We start from the raw sequence: 14736 nt of genomic DNA, 5'->3' as shown, positions 1-14736 counted from the left end.
ATTATAATGATATAGGCCTACCTCAGGAAAGAAGAAAAATCTCAATAAACCAATCTAACTTTACATCTAAAGGAATGAGAAAAAGAAGAATAAGCAAAACTTAAAGTTACTAGAAGGAAGAAAATAGCACAGAGCCAAGAAGAAATAAAGGCTAAATATATATATATATATATATATATATATATATATATATATATATAAAAGATCAATGAAACTAAGATTTAGTTCTTTGAAAAGATAAATAAAATTTATAAACCTCTAGCCAGACACATCAAGAAGAAAAGAAATTAAAATGAATAAAAACAAAAGTGAAATGGGAGAAGTTACAACTGACACCACAGAAATACAAAGGATCATAAGAGATTATGACAAAAAATTATATACCAAAAAATTGGACAACCTAGAAGAAATGAATACATTCCAAGAAGCACTGCATTCTTCCAAGACTGAATCAGAAAAAAATAGAAAATCTGAACAGACCAATTACTAGTAATGAAGTTTAATCTGTAATCAAAAAACTCCCAATGAACAAAAGTCCAGGACCAGACAGCTTCACAAGTGGATTTTAACAAACATTTAAAGAAAAGTTAATACCTATTTGTCTCAAACTATTCCAAAAATTTGAAGAGGAAGGGACTCTTCCAAACTCATTCTGTGAGGTCAGCATCAATTTATGGACTATATCCCTGATTAACATAGATGTAAAAGTCCTCAACAAAACATTGGCAAGCCAAATTAAACAATACATTAAAAGGTTCATATACCATGACCAAGTGGAATTTATACCAGGAATGCAAGTATGGTTCTAAATCCACAAATCAATCAATGTGATGCATCACATTATCATAGGATAAAAATCATATGATCATCTCAATACATACAGAAAAACTTTTGACAAAATTCAAAATTCATTTATGATAAAAACTATTAACAAAATGAGTATAAAGGAAGCATACCTCAACATAACAAAAGCTATATATGACAAACCCACAGCCAACATCATAGTCAATGGTAAAAAGGTGGAAAGCATTTCCTCTAACATCAGATACAAGACAAGGATGCCCACTCTCACCACTTTTATTCAACATAGTATTGGAAGTCCTAGCCACAGCAATCTGACAAGAAAAATAAGTAAAAGAAAATAAGTAAAAGCACCAAATTAGAAAGGAAGACATAAAACTGTTATTCTTTTCAGATGACATATCTTATACATAGAAAATCCTGAAGACTCCACCAAAAAAAAAAAAAGAAAAGAAAAGAAAACTATTAGAACTAATAAATTAATTCAGTAAAGATGAAGGATCCTAAATTAATTTACAGAAATTTGTTGCATTTCTACACACTAATAATAACTGTTGGAAGAAAAATTAAGAAAACAATCCTCTGTACAATTTGATCAAAAAGAATAAAATACCTGGAAATAAGTATAACCAAGGAGGTGAAAACCTGTACTCTGAAAACTAAAAGACATTGATAAAAGAAATTGAAAACTTACAAACAAATGGAAAGATATACCATGCTCATGGATTAGAAGAATTAATATTGTTAAATATTCTACCCAAGGCAATCTACAGATTTAATGTAATCTTATTAAAATACAAATACCATTTTTCACAGAACTGGAACAAATAATCCTAAAATTTGTATGGAACCACAAAAGACCACTAATAGCAAAAGAAATCTTGAGAAAGAAGAACAAAGCTGGAAGTATCATGCTCATGGATTTCAAACTTTACTACAAATCTACAGTAATGAAAACAGTATGGTACTGTTAGGTCAATGGTACTGTTAGATCAGTAGATCAGTGGAACAGAATAGAGATCCCCCAGAAATAAACCCATGCACTTATGGTAAATTAATCTACAACAAAGGAGGCAAGAATATCCAGTGGGGGAAAGATCACCTCTTCAATAAATGGTGCTGGGAAAACCAGACAGGTACATGAAAAATAATGAAACTGAACCACTTTTTCACATGATATACAAAAATAGACTCAAAATGGATTAAAGACTTAAATTTAAGACCTGAAACCACAAAATTACTAGAGGAAAACATAGGTGGTGTGTTCTTTAAAATCTATCTTAGCAATATTTCTTTGGATATGTCTCCTCCAGCAAGGGAAACAAAACCAAAAATAAGCAGATGAGACTATTAAAAAATTTAAAAAACACACTTCTGAATTGAAGATATTTCCAAATGATATATCCAGTAAAGGGTTAATACCCAAAATACTTGAAGAACTCATAAACTCAAAAAAAAAATTGAATAATAGGCATAGGACCTGAAAAGACATTTTTCTGAAGAAGTACAGATGACCAACAGGCACGTGAAAAGATGCTCAACAACACTAATCATTAGGGAAGTAAATATCAAAATCATGAGATATTGTCCCACACCTGTCTGAATGGTTGTCATCAAAAAGCCAAAAAATAAGTGTTGATGATCCAGCAATTTCAATTCTGGATATATACCCAAAGAAAACAAAAACACTAATTCAAAAAGATATATGCACCCATATGTTAATTGCAACATTAGTTACAATAGCCAAGAAATTAAAGCAACCTAAATGAACATCAAGAGATGGATAAAGAAGATGTGGTACATATATACAATGGAATATCACTCAGCCATAAAAAGAATGAAATCCTATCATTTGCTACAACATGGATGGATCTAGAAGGTATTATGCTTAGTAAAATTAGCCAGACAGAAAAAGACAAATATCATATGATCTCACTTATATTTGGTATTTAAAAAACAAATTAGAAAATAAAACAAAACAAAAACAGACTCATAGATACAGAGAAAAAACAATGGGTGGTTTCCAGAGGGGAAGAAGGTGATAGGGATGGGCAAAATAGGTGAAGGGAATTCAGAGGTGTATACTTACAGTTATAAAATAAATAATCACAGTGTCATATTGTACAGAGTAGGGAATATCATCACTGGTACTGTCATGGCTTTGTATGAGGATAGATGGTCAATAGATTTACTGTAGTGATCTTTTAGTGATGAATTTAAATGTCAAATCACTATGCTCTAGACCTGAAACTAACATAATACTGTATGTCAAATATATGTCAATTTATAAAAGTGAACTATTTTTTGATACACGCTACAAAATGGATTAACCTTTAAAGATACTGTGCTAAGTTAAACAAGCTAGCTATAAAAGATTACATATTGTATTACTCCATTTTATGGAGTGTACAGATAAGCAAATCTACAGAGACAGAAAGTAGAATGATAAAAATATTCTAGAATTAGTAGAGATGGTTGCACAACTTTTTGTGTATAGTAAAAAGCACCGAATTGTACACTTTTAAAAAACAAAAGAAAAACTTCATAAACAAAAACAAATAAATAAATAAAATTTAGAAAATAAATGCATATTACTATAAAACTGTTGATTCAGTGATTGAAGTCAGACATTAAATTGTTCAAATAGTGATCTTGTGTATATGTGTGTGTGTGTGTGATTTATCGTCTAATTACAGAGAAGTAAAATGTTGCTTTATAAATATTTTAGTGTTTTAATTACTTAAGGAAGTATAATAGCACACAAAATGATCTTGCCTTATCTATGGAAAATAAAAAGGTAATAAAAGCAAAAACCGTATCTCATATGACCATGTCTCATATTTCATAGAAAAAAATAATATCATAGAGGGGATAGTTCAGCTTCCTGAACTTTTAGACTATCCCACATCATGTTACCATTAGTCTAAAAAAGTACAACATGCAAGATGTAATAAAAACCTTATTTTTACTTTGTCTCTCACTGTTCCTTTAGACTTTCTTCATTGCCAATATGCTTTGCCTTCTCTGTTCATTTTCAAATAGTAGTCTTATGTTGACTTTAATTACCAAAATCTAGAACTGGAAATCAGAAATTTCCAGTATATCATATTAATTAGTGATTTGATCCATGTGCAAAATTAAGACTTCTCCTGTCTGCCAGTCCACCCCCAAGCCAAACTGGGCCAGTGCAGATGGGGCTTCAGTTTGGAAATGGATGGCTTGACAGGCTTTGCCTTGTCTCATCATTCACTTGCCAGTATTGAAAATTCCAACCAAACCAATTCCAAATGAACTATGAAACAAAAACCCATTTATGTTACTTAATGATTGTCAGAATAAAAAGTGTTCCTGATTCTCAAAAATATGTACTTTTAATATATGTGATTTATATAACCACTACTTCCATTACATAGTAAACATGATGTAGATCTTGGCAAGAGTGCACAACGTTTCAAGTGCATCAATAACCTTTCGTTGTGCATTCATTTTATGGAGTACATTTAATATTCCCTTAAAACCTCCATTAATCATGTAAACATTTCTTTTGTCTTTGTCTATGTAATTTCTGACCCACCTAACAAAACATAGTAGATGGATAATTCTCATTGATATTGCCCAATAATTTCACAAAAATGGGTCACACCTGAGGTTTTATTATAAATTATAAATATATTCAACATCTTACAAACTAGGCCCGAAAAATGTTTGAAATTCAAATTCACCTGGGAATACTTATTTAACCAAGAGTTTGATTTTTCACAGATTTTTTTGAAATATTGTGAGACTAGTCTAGAAAATAAACTTAACCAAAATTAATTTTTTCAATAGCACCAAATTCATTGATGTACAAATTTTATTTCTAAATATTCATCATGTGTTAATGCATTAATGTATGTATACAATGGTTTAAATTTTCTTTAATTGACTGTATTTTATAATTGAATGCTACATATCTCTTCCCTATCTTGTTGCTTATGCCTAAAATGTTTCATTTTCCCACTGCTCCTAATCCCCTTTTACATAAATTCTATTCTTCATTCTTTCAATGACAACTTCAAGTCATTTTTTGATGAAATTTTTTCTTGTTTTTGCACTTCCATTTTTTCACGATTCTTTAAATAATACATTATGTTTTTTCAATGGTCTAAAATATTTTGGTACACATTTGCTGTTCCACTGGCTAACTCTTCTTAGAGGTTTCAGAAATCAATATTGATATTAATTCCTTCTACATCCTCTCAGATCTGCTCTGTAATGATTTGGTACCCATCTTACACATTTGTATATCATCGTGTGCATAAGTCTATCATTCATTTTACTTCAAATAGTATAATTCTCCATTATACACAGAGTTGCTTGAGGGAAGAGATTAATTTTTATGCCTTTATACATACAAAAAAATGATATAGCCATTTTTGCATTTACTTTTCTATAAAACTAGCAATCCATGAAACATTATTTGTTAAAGGATATAATTTATTGTGTCCAATATTTGTTAATAAAATAGATATCTTATGTGCAAAATATTTTGTTTCCATGGTTTTAGTATTATTTATATCATGTTTAACTTTCATAAATACTGTATAAGTCCAATTTCTTTGCCTATATAAATGCTAAGACCAATAATAAGGTAAATATGAAATAGATTTAAACCATGTGACATAAATGAGAATTTAGGATACCTTCACAACTGTGGTTAAAAATATACACCATTGTCAGAAATATATGTATTAAAGGTTTGAGGTGGTGATTTTTAAGCTTCTCTTTATACCTTTGTTCATTCCGCCTCCTGGATTTTCTTACATTCAAAATTAAAGAATTATGCCCTCTTTAATCTGATTAATTTCATGCATGCCTCAAGTTTCCTTCATCACTTCTATCATTAAATGTCTCTCGGAAATGTTTTTTGACTCTGACTTCTCTTTGAGGTTCCCTATATTTTCAGCCATCATTTGCTCATTTCCACTCAAATCTCAGCATATCAGCAGAAAAACCATCTCCTACTTAAATAATTTCTTCACATGCTCTTTATCTTACTTATCTCTGAATCCAATAGATCACAAAGTCCTTTCCATTCTGCTGCTGTGTATTTCTCAATTCTGGCTGTTTGTTTATTCCAACTGCCCTGGGTTTGTGCCACATCTCTCTACTTCAGTGTTTACCAACTTAACAAAGTTATTTTTTAAACATATTGATTTATGATATTGCCTCTCTACTCAAAAGCACACACATACATACATAAATACATGTGTATAATTCAGGAGTGCGGCACTCTTCAACCAACTTTCTCTCTTTCAGTCTGTTAAATTCTTACTATATATTTCTTCTTAAATGCTTTATCCTTCATATTTCCTAATAATCCCAGCTAGATCTAATAACTGTATCCTATTTATGCCAATAATTATTCTGATCATATTCCTATTATGGAATTTTACTGTGGTTGTAATATATTTATACATATAGATATTTGTCTTATAGAGTGCACTGTTGACTGAGAACAGTAAAGATAGTATTATTCAATTCATTCAATTCTCTTAAGAATCAAGAACAAGTATGAATAAATACATATATATGATTGTATAAAAGTGGCAGGAATTTTTTTAACATCTTTATTGGAGTATAATTGCTTTACAATGGTGTGTTAGTTTCTGCTTTATAAAAAAGTGAATCAGTTATACATATACATATATCCCCATATCTCTTCCATCTTGCATCTCCCTCCCTCCCACCCTCCTTATCCTACCCCTCTAGGTAGTCAAAAAGCACCGAGCTGATCTCCCTGTGCTATGCGGCTGCTTCCCACTAGCTATCTATTTTACGTTTGGTAGAGTATATATGTCCATGCCACTTTCTCACTTTAACCCATCTTACCCTTCCCCCTCACCATGTCCTCAAGTCCATGCTCTAGTAGGTCTGTGTCTTTTTTTTTTTCTTAGATTCCATATATATGTGTTAGCATACAGTATTTGTTTTTATCTTCCTGACTTACTTCACTCTGTATGACAGTCTCTAGATCCATCTACCTCACTACAAATAACTCCATTTCGTTTCTTTTTATGGCTGAGTAATATTCCATTGTATATATGTGCCACATCTTCTTTATCCATTTATTTGTTGATGGACAATTAGGTTGCTTCCATGTCTTGGCTATTGTAAATAGAGCTGCAATGAACATTTTGGTACATGACTCTTTTTGAATTATGGTTTTCTCAGGGTATATGCCCAGGAGTGGGATTGCTGGGTCGTATGGTAGTTCTATTTTTAGTTTTTTAAGGAACCTCCATACTGTTCTCCATAGTGGCTGTATCAATTTACATTCCCACCAACAGTGCATGAGGGTTCCCTTTTCTCCACACCCTCTCCAGCATTTATTGTTTGTATATATATATATATATTTTTTTTTTTTTGCGGTACACGGGCCGCTCACTGTTGTGGCCTCTCCCGTTGCAGAGCACAGGCTCTGGACATGCAGGCTCAGTGGCCATGGCTCACAGGCCCAGCCACTCTGCAGCATGTGGGATCTTCTTGGACCGGGGCACGAACCCGCGTCCCCTGCATCGGCAGGCAGACTCTCAACCACTGCACCACCAGGGAAGCCCCGTTTGTATATTTTTTGATGATGGCCATTCTGACCAGTGTGAGATGATATCTCATTGTAGTTTTGATTTGCATTTCTCTAACGATTAATGATGTTGAGAATTCTTTCATGTGTTTGTTGGCAATCTGTATATCTTCTTTGGAGAAATGTCTATGTAGGTCTTCTGCCCATTTCTGGATTGGGTTGTTTGTTTTTATAATGTTGAGCTGCATTAGCTGCTTGTGTATTTTGGAGATTAATCCTTTGTCAGTTGCTTCATTTACAAATATTTTCTCGCATTCTGAGGGTCATCTTTTCGTCCTGTTTATGGTTTCCTTTGCTGTGCAAAAGCTTTTAAGTTTCATTAGGTCCCATTTGTGTGGCAGGAATTTTTAATTGACTATAATGTGATTTTCAAAGACTGAAATATTAATAAAATAAACTTAAGCATTTTAAGCAAACTAGGGAAATGATATTAACAATCATAGCATATATCCTTTACTCTGGGTAAAAGTGTTTAAAATAATATTATGATTCTAATTGCCGCCTCAAGAAGGTCACTGGCCATCCAGCTCATAAGCATAATTCTTCTGAGAGTCTGCTAATGGGGCAATGGAGCAACCAGGCTACAATCTTTTATACTTTGCCACATGGGAAACAGAACGAAATAAGTCATCAAAAAGTGTCAGCACTATTTTAAAAGGACTCATATACTCATTAGCAAAGCACAATATGATGTGAATAATGATAATTATAGCAATGAAAAATTATTTAAACATTCTATTTCTGCTATTTTTCATTTGCTTACATCTGCCCGCGTAGAGTCTAGTGAAACTCACTAATCACTTCTCATTGGAGAACTGGGAGTGCTAAGTTTTTCACTGAGCTTGCCTTCAAATTGTATTCATTTTGATCCAGTTTGAGTTCAGCCTTAAAGCATCAGTATCTGACATCCATAAACTCTTTGGAAAACTTCTAAACAAGACATACAACTGTATATGAGTGCTTAATATGTTTTAAAAAAAATAAACTTTCAAAATACTTAGTTTAAAATGACTACATTTTGTCGGGCTTCCCTGGTGGCGTAGTGGTTGAGAGTCCGCCTGCCGATGCAGGGGACACGGGTTCGTGTCCTGGTCCGAGAGGATCCCACATGCTGCGGAGCGGCTGGGCCCGTGAGCCATGGCCGCTGAGCCTGCGCGTCTGGAGCCTGTGTTCCGCAACGGGAGAGGCCACAACAGTGAGAGGCCCGCGTACCGCGAAAAAAAAAAAAAAGACTACATTTTAATACTCAGTCTCCACCCAAATAGGTGGAATTTTGCATGAATCAAAAAAATTCTCGGGCTTCCCTGGTGGCGCAGTGGTTGGGAGTCTGCCTGCCGATGCAGCGGACACGGGTTTGTGCCCCGGTCCCGGAGGATCACATATGTCGCGGAGCGGCTGGGCCCGTGAGCCATGGCCGCTGAGCCTGCGCGTCCGGAGCCTGTGCTCCGCAGCGGGAGAGGCCACGACAGTGAGAGGCCCGCGTACCGCAAAATAAAAAAAATAAATAAATAAAATAAATAAAAAAAAAAAATTCTCATGAGGTACAAAATAATTAACTCATTACCTCTAGTTAACGAATAATGAAAAAGCCTTCTCAGAGAATCAACACTTGCTCCTTCATCACAGATTTTCAAATTGTGCCCTGCAGACTATCTATATCACAATCTACTGGAACACTTATCTATAATTCAGATTTCTGGATTTAAGCTATGTCAACTGAAGCAGAACTTCCCTCGCTGGGACATAGGATCCCAAGGAATTCCTAAGGCAAATACAATTTGAGAACCCCTGGGAGAGCCACTGGTGAATAAGTCCCAGTTTATCGTTTGCATGCCTTATCTTCAGGAAGTAGTTGTTTCTTATTTATTTTTATTGAAGTAGACAAAGGCCCATTTGGGAATTAAACTTGAAGTGCTTATTTCCCTTAGTAAAAATCTAGTTTTATAACATGTCTTGGCTTATTTTTCAAGAATAGAAATAAGAGTCATCAAATATGACTCATGCTCACATTCTATGTGAGAACTGGAAGATACCTGAATATAAACGTTTTGTATAATTTTTTAACCCCTAAAATTTATGATTTCCAGTGCTTTTTTTTTTTTTTTTTTGCAGTACGCGGGCCTCTCACTGTTGTGTCCTCTCCCGTTGCGGAGCACAGGCTCCGGAAGCACAGGCTCAGCGGCCATGGCTCACGGGCCCAGCCGCTCCGCAGCATGTGGGATCCTCTCGGACCGGGGCACGAACCCGTGTCCCCTGCATCGGCAGGCAGACTCTCAACCACTACGCCACCAGGGAAGCCCGACTTTTAATGATTTTTAAACATTTCCTCCCAAATGAGGAGCATATCTAATTGTCATATAGCATACATACATACAATATCAAAGATCAACTTATCTAATTTTTTGTCATATTTATATCTTTGGGAGGCACTGACCTAAAAGCCACAGACTAGGTTAAATTATGGGAATTAAACTGTGTATTAAAGTTGATGCTAAATTGGCACCAGTACTAAGTTTGAGAAACATAAGCAAATATGAATTTATATCATTAACACCTTCATATATTAATTTTTTATTACTATTTAAAACCGACACCCAGTTCCAATTAAGGAAAGCCTTCACTTACATTTGATCTATACAGTTAACTTTGCAGACCAGTTGGTCCACGCCACCCTTCCAATCTCAAATATTTGAGTGAAGCTGAGGTAGTCATTCTCATTTTAATAGTAGTGGAGCTCACATAAGACCCATTATTTTAGTCATGCCTCTTTTGGTATTCTTTCAGAGTAATTGCCACCATCTTCTCTTTCTCATTCTTTCACCTAAAATAGCATATTGGAGGCAGTGATAAGAACAGAAATTCCACCTTTGCCTCAGAGGCATCATTTAGAAACATGCTGAGGGTGTTAACAGTTATTTGTACTTGATCTGCAGGTAGGAAGCAGGCCCTTGGCCAGAGTCTCCAGATAAGTTGGAAGGAGAGATTTGTACATAATTCACTCCCTAACAGTCACAGAAAGAGATTGTGAAAAGAACCAAAGTGATTCTCAGCATACACAAATTTACATATTCAGACATATCTTGGGCACTAAAAATCCAGGAAAAATTTTCTCCTATGATATTATTTAAATAAATATATAAATCTATATAAAGTTTTGAATTCTCAAATTATATATATATAAATAAATATAAAAATATAAAAATGTACAAATATTATATCTAAAAATAAACTTAACACATGAACTTATATCTTTAGTAGTCAATCTCAGTTATCCCCATGACAGTCAAACTTTGGACACCTGGCAGAACGTGATGGTACATTTTCTAAGGCTGGATCTGAGTAGCTGTCAAAATTCAATTACTCTTTAATTCTGTATTCGGAATGACTTATTACATGGTTTTACTAAGTAAATTTCAGTATCAAAGCTTATAGTTTTCCAGGTATAAAGATGGTAAATGGTAAACAAAGAGAAACAGACTTTGTGCCCCATCTGGATATAATTGGGTTCATGGTTCTAGATATAATATTGGATACAATTATATGTTTTAGAAAATAACTATTGTACAAATAATATTTTATTGACTTATAACTGAATCAATTGTCGTGAAACTAGAAACAGTCAATATAAACATGTTTGGTGGGCATTTGATGAAAACAGATTTACTTTATTTTGTTTATTTATTTATTAGTTTTTTTATTTAGGCCTCACTCTGCGGTTGGTTTGCTGGATCTTCTTAGTTCCCCAACCAGGGATTGAACCTGGGCCACAGCAGTGAAAGCTCAAAGTCCTAACCACTGGAGTGCCAGGGAATTCCTAAAAAACAGACTTACTTTAAAATACTGTTTTATTTATGACTAAGAATTTGTCATAAAATAAATATTAATGTCTTATTTTCTGCATTTGAATCCATTTACCATACAAACAGTTCTCTTAAATGCTTATTATATTGAAAAAGAAAGGAAAAAGAAGCAAACACTTCTTTATGTTTCCTACAAATTATCCCTTTTTATGTAAACTATGAGGGCTTTATTTCACCTAAGTTGTTTTCTTATTCATTACAAAACTATTACACAGAAGAGACAAGTGAGAGAATTATTTTGCCTAATGTGAATTAACCACAAAACTTAATCGATTTGATCTCATAATGTATAATTTAGATCAGCTTGTTATATGGTCTTGTTATTTAAAATTCAAGTAATGGAAACCATAAGCATTTTGCTGTAGCTTATTTTGACAGATGGAAATCCTCTACGGATGTCCTCGATTATCATAGATGGAAGCTATATGAGTATATGTAAAAGATTTTACAAAGAAAATATTTTGTTTTTATATGACTACAGGTAGAGCTCTTTTAACATGCCTGGTATTATTTCTATTTCTGAAACAGTATTCCCTCCTTTGTTTGTGAACAGTTCTGTCTGTAGGACTTTTGGGGCAAAACACAGACATTAAAGGCAAATTGCCTTTTAAGAGGGAAAGTGATAAAGTTCTGAAGTCCCTTCATAAGATTAGGTCTTGGGTTCTCCTACCTAGGAGCTGTGTGATCTTGGACAAGTTACTTAACTTTTATTAATAATATACCCTTGTTCTTTTATTTCTAAAATTGAGAAAATACTATACAGTCATTGTAAAGCTAAATGGGAATATATATGCAAATCATTTTGCATAATGCATGACACATGGTAACTTATTAGTAAATATCATTGTCACCATCATCAAATGAAATTGGCAGGAAATTCTGATGCCTCAGGAACCATCTATTGGGCAACAGTAAAACAGCAAACTATTTACACTTGCATCCTACAAATGGCCATGACATTTAATTTTATTTTCATTTCTAACAGATTTATAGAAGGAAATGGATGGAAATGGGTGCTTAACAATGTCACACATGCATATGTACACACACAAAGCCAAAATGAATTATGATTAGTAAATTTTAAGAAATTCTCTTGTGCATTTTTAAGCAATGAAAAAGATGTAACTCCATGAAGTTCAATTGAAGGAAGATTTTCTTCTCAGCATAATTGCTTAACAGACATGAACAAATCTAGCTAGCTGTGGGAAATTCTCTTGTTAAGTTATATTATGTATGAAATATTTGTTTTCTTGACTTTTACATTCAAAAGCTATTATTTTAGTTTGTCATTTCATGTCATATTTTCAGTTTAATTGATCCATGTGAGAAATATTCCTGCAGAAAGAGCACTGGTTTCTAAAGAGGTGGCTTTTCTGTTTATAAATGTATTCTGTCTTTTTCCTCTGAAGGATATAAATCAAAATAACAGTACAGTAAAAAGGGCTTGACACAAAGGCATGTAAGATTTCAAGGGGATTAATTTTTTATTCATGAAAAATGTGAAAACTCTTCCTTCTCATGATTCAAAAATATCTCTCACCTATTATACTTTCAGGCTATAGTTCGAATATGCATGTAACACAAGAAGAAAATAATTAGATCACAGTGATCTATTTGGTATATTCCTTCTACCCTCTCATTTCTGTTTATGATGACAATTCAGCCTATGTCATGTGACATTTTTGCAGACGTGTCTAAAAAATATGGTTTCAGAGTGGCAGGTAAAAGAAAAGACTATCTTTTCATTTTCGTATGTTAAACTAGAAGAAATTTGAACTTTAGTATCAAAATAAAGCCTTTGCCAGTGTTGATGATCTTGGGCAACTTAATCTAAGTCTCAGTTTTCTTAACAGTAAAATGTGGAAAATAAAGATCTCAGAGTGTTTCTGAGGAAAGGAAATACGAAAGTGATAAAGTTCCTGACACAGCATGAAAATGCTCTAAAAGTTCAAATGCCCTTAACCCCATAATCTTTCCTAGTGGGTCTCATCTAGTTACGCTTAGATCTACAGATTCAACTTCGAATAAATTCCAAAGAAGCCTGCTGCTTTGCACAGATTCTTTTCACTACATAAGATCTGGAATTGATCTTCCTGTCTCCCTGGGAACTGAGCATGCCATCTTGGTTCCCTAACCATACTCTAGTTTCTCTCCCATTAAGATATTTTCATTTCTTTGTTGCACTCCAGCCTATTTGTCTGGATGGCTGTTCAAACTTTTGCAAATCACCCTTCATCCATACCCAGAAGTTATTTCCTTCCACTGGTTGAGTTTTACACTCTTCATCTGAAAAACCTCACTATCATCCTTGTCAATAAGAATACTGACACTACCTAGGAAGATCTCTGCTATTTCTTATACTCTAAACTGAACACACTTTTTATGCACAAATCCAAAACAGAATTCAAATGTACAATGTCACCTTTTATGTAAAAGTAGAACAATCTTTCAAACTAGTCTCCTCCATTAGCTATTACAGATTGCCACAAATAAGCAGTAAAATTGTTAAAAATCAGTCTTTTTGAGGTGAGAACATGTTCTTTTTTAATGCCATATTCTAGAGAATCAAATGCATTATTTCTTTCTCCTTTGAAATATTTATTTATATTTTTTCGGTTTCCCTGAATAGAAAGCAAGGAAAGTGTTGCTCTAGGACTCCGTGTTATTAGTCATAACCTATATTTACTAGCCATTTGTCATATACATCCCAGTTGCTAAAGTATAATGATTTCTAATTGCCACTTTGATAACATTCGTTCGGTGCACTGACTTTCTGATCACTAAGTAAGTGTATTTCCATAAGAAAATATAGGTTGATCATTTTAAGACAAAAATGACAAAGTAGTAAATTATGTAAAACCACACAGCTAAAGGAATAAAATATCCATTTAGTTAAATATTCTCATTGCTATATACTTTAGTAGATAAACTCAAACTCTCCTGGAGTTAGAAGAAGAAAATGATTTGCCTTGTTTTGCTTTTTAAAACTGTTCATGCAAATGAGTGTCTAGTGACTTTATCAAATTACTTATATAAGCAATGGAAGAAACAGTTTCTGTATTCTAAATCCTAGGAACACTGAACTATAATCCTTGAAAATGTACCAGAAGTCGAACAGGCACTTATTGGTGTTAAATATAATACTGCAAAAGAAAACTGGATGTAACACAAGTGAGAAGTATTCATTTTCAATAAGAAATATAGAGTTACAGAGAAGATATAGGTGTGAATTATTCTATTATCATAGAAAGTGTAGCAATTTTCACCTACTGCAAAACTAAAATAAAATACAACTAAAGTAGAGAAATAGCATCACTGCAATGTCATCTGATATCTCCAGGGAAGTATATAGAAATGATTCAATACATAAAATTGATAAAGTGAAGGCAGAAAATTTTATGCTAATTATATGATATAACAAATAGTACAGTGGCATATATGTCATAAATCTTA

At 33.4% G+C, this 14736-nt stretch overlaps 1 protein-coding gene across 5 annotated transcripts in view; it reads right to left on the bottom strand.

Moving 5' to 3' along the window:
* Nucleotides 1-14736, bottom strand: part of CDH12 (cadherin 12) — a 678773-nt gene that overhangs the window by 65378 nt on the left and 598659 nt on the right. The window lies entirely within an intron of this gene.

This window comes from Leucopleurus acutus (assembly GCF_964270905.1).
Source record: "Leucopleurus acutus genome assembly, chromosome: 3".
In the NCBI taxonomy this organism is placed as follows: Eukaryota; Metazoa; Chordata; class Mammalia; order Artiodactyla; family Delphinidae; genus Leucopleurus; species Leucopleurus acutus.
Note: the sequence above shows the minus strand (reverse complement) of the source record. Positions and strands in the feature narration are given on the sequence as shown.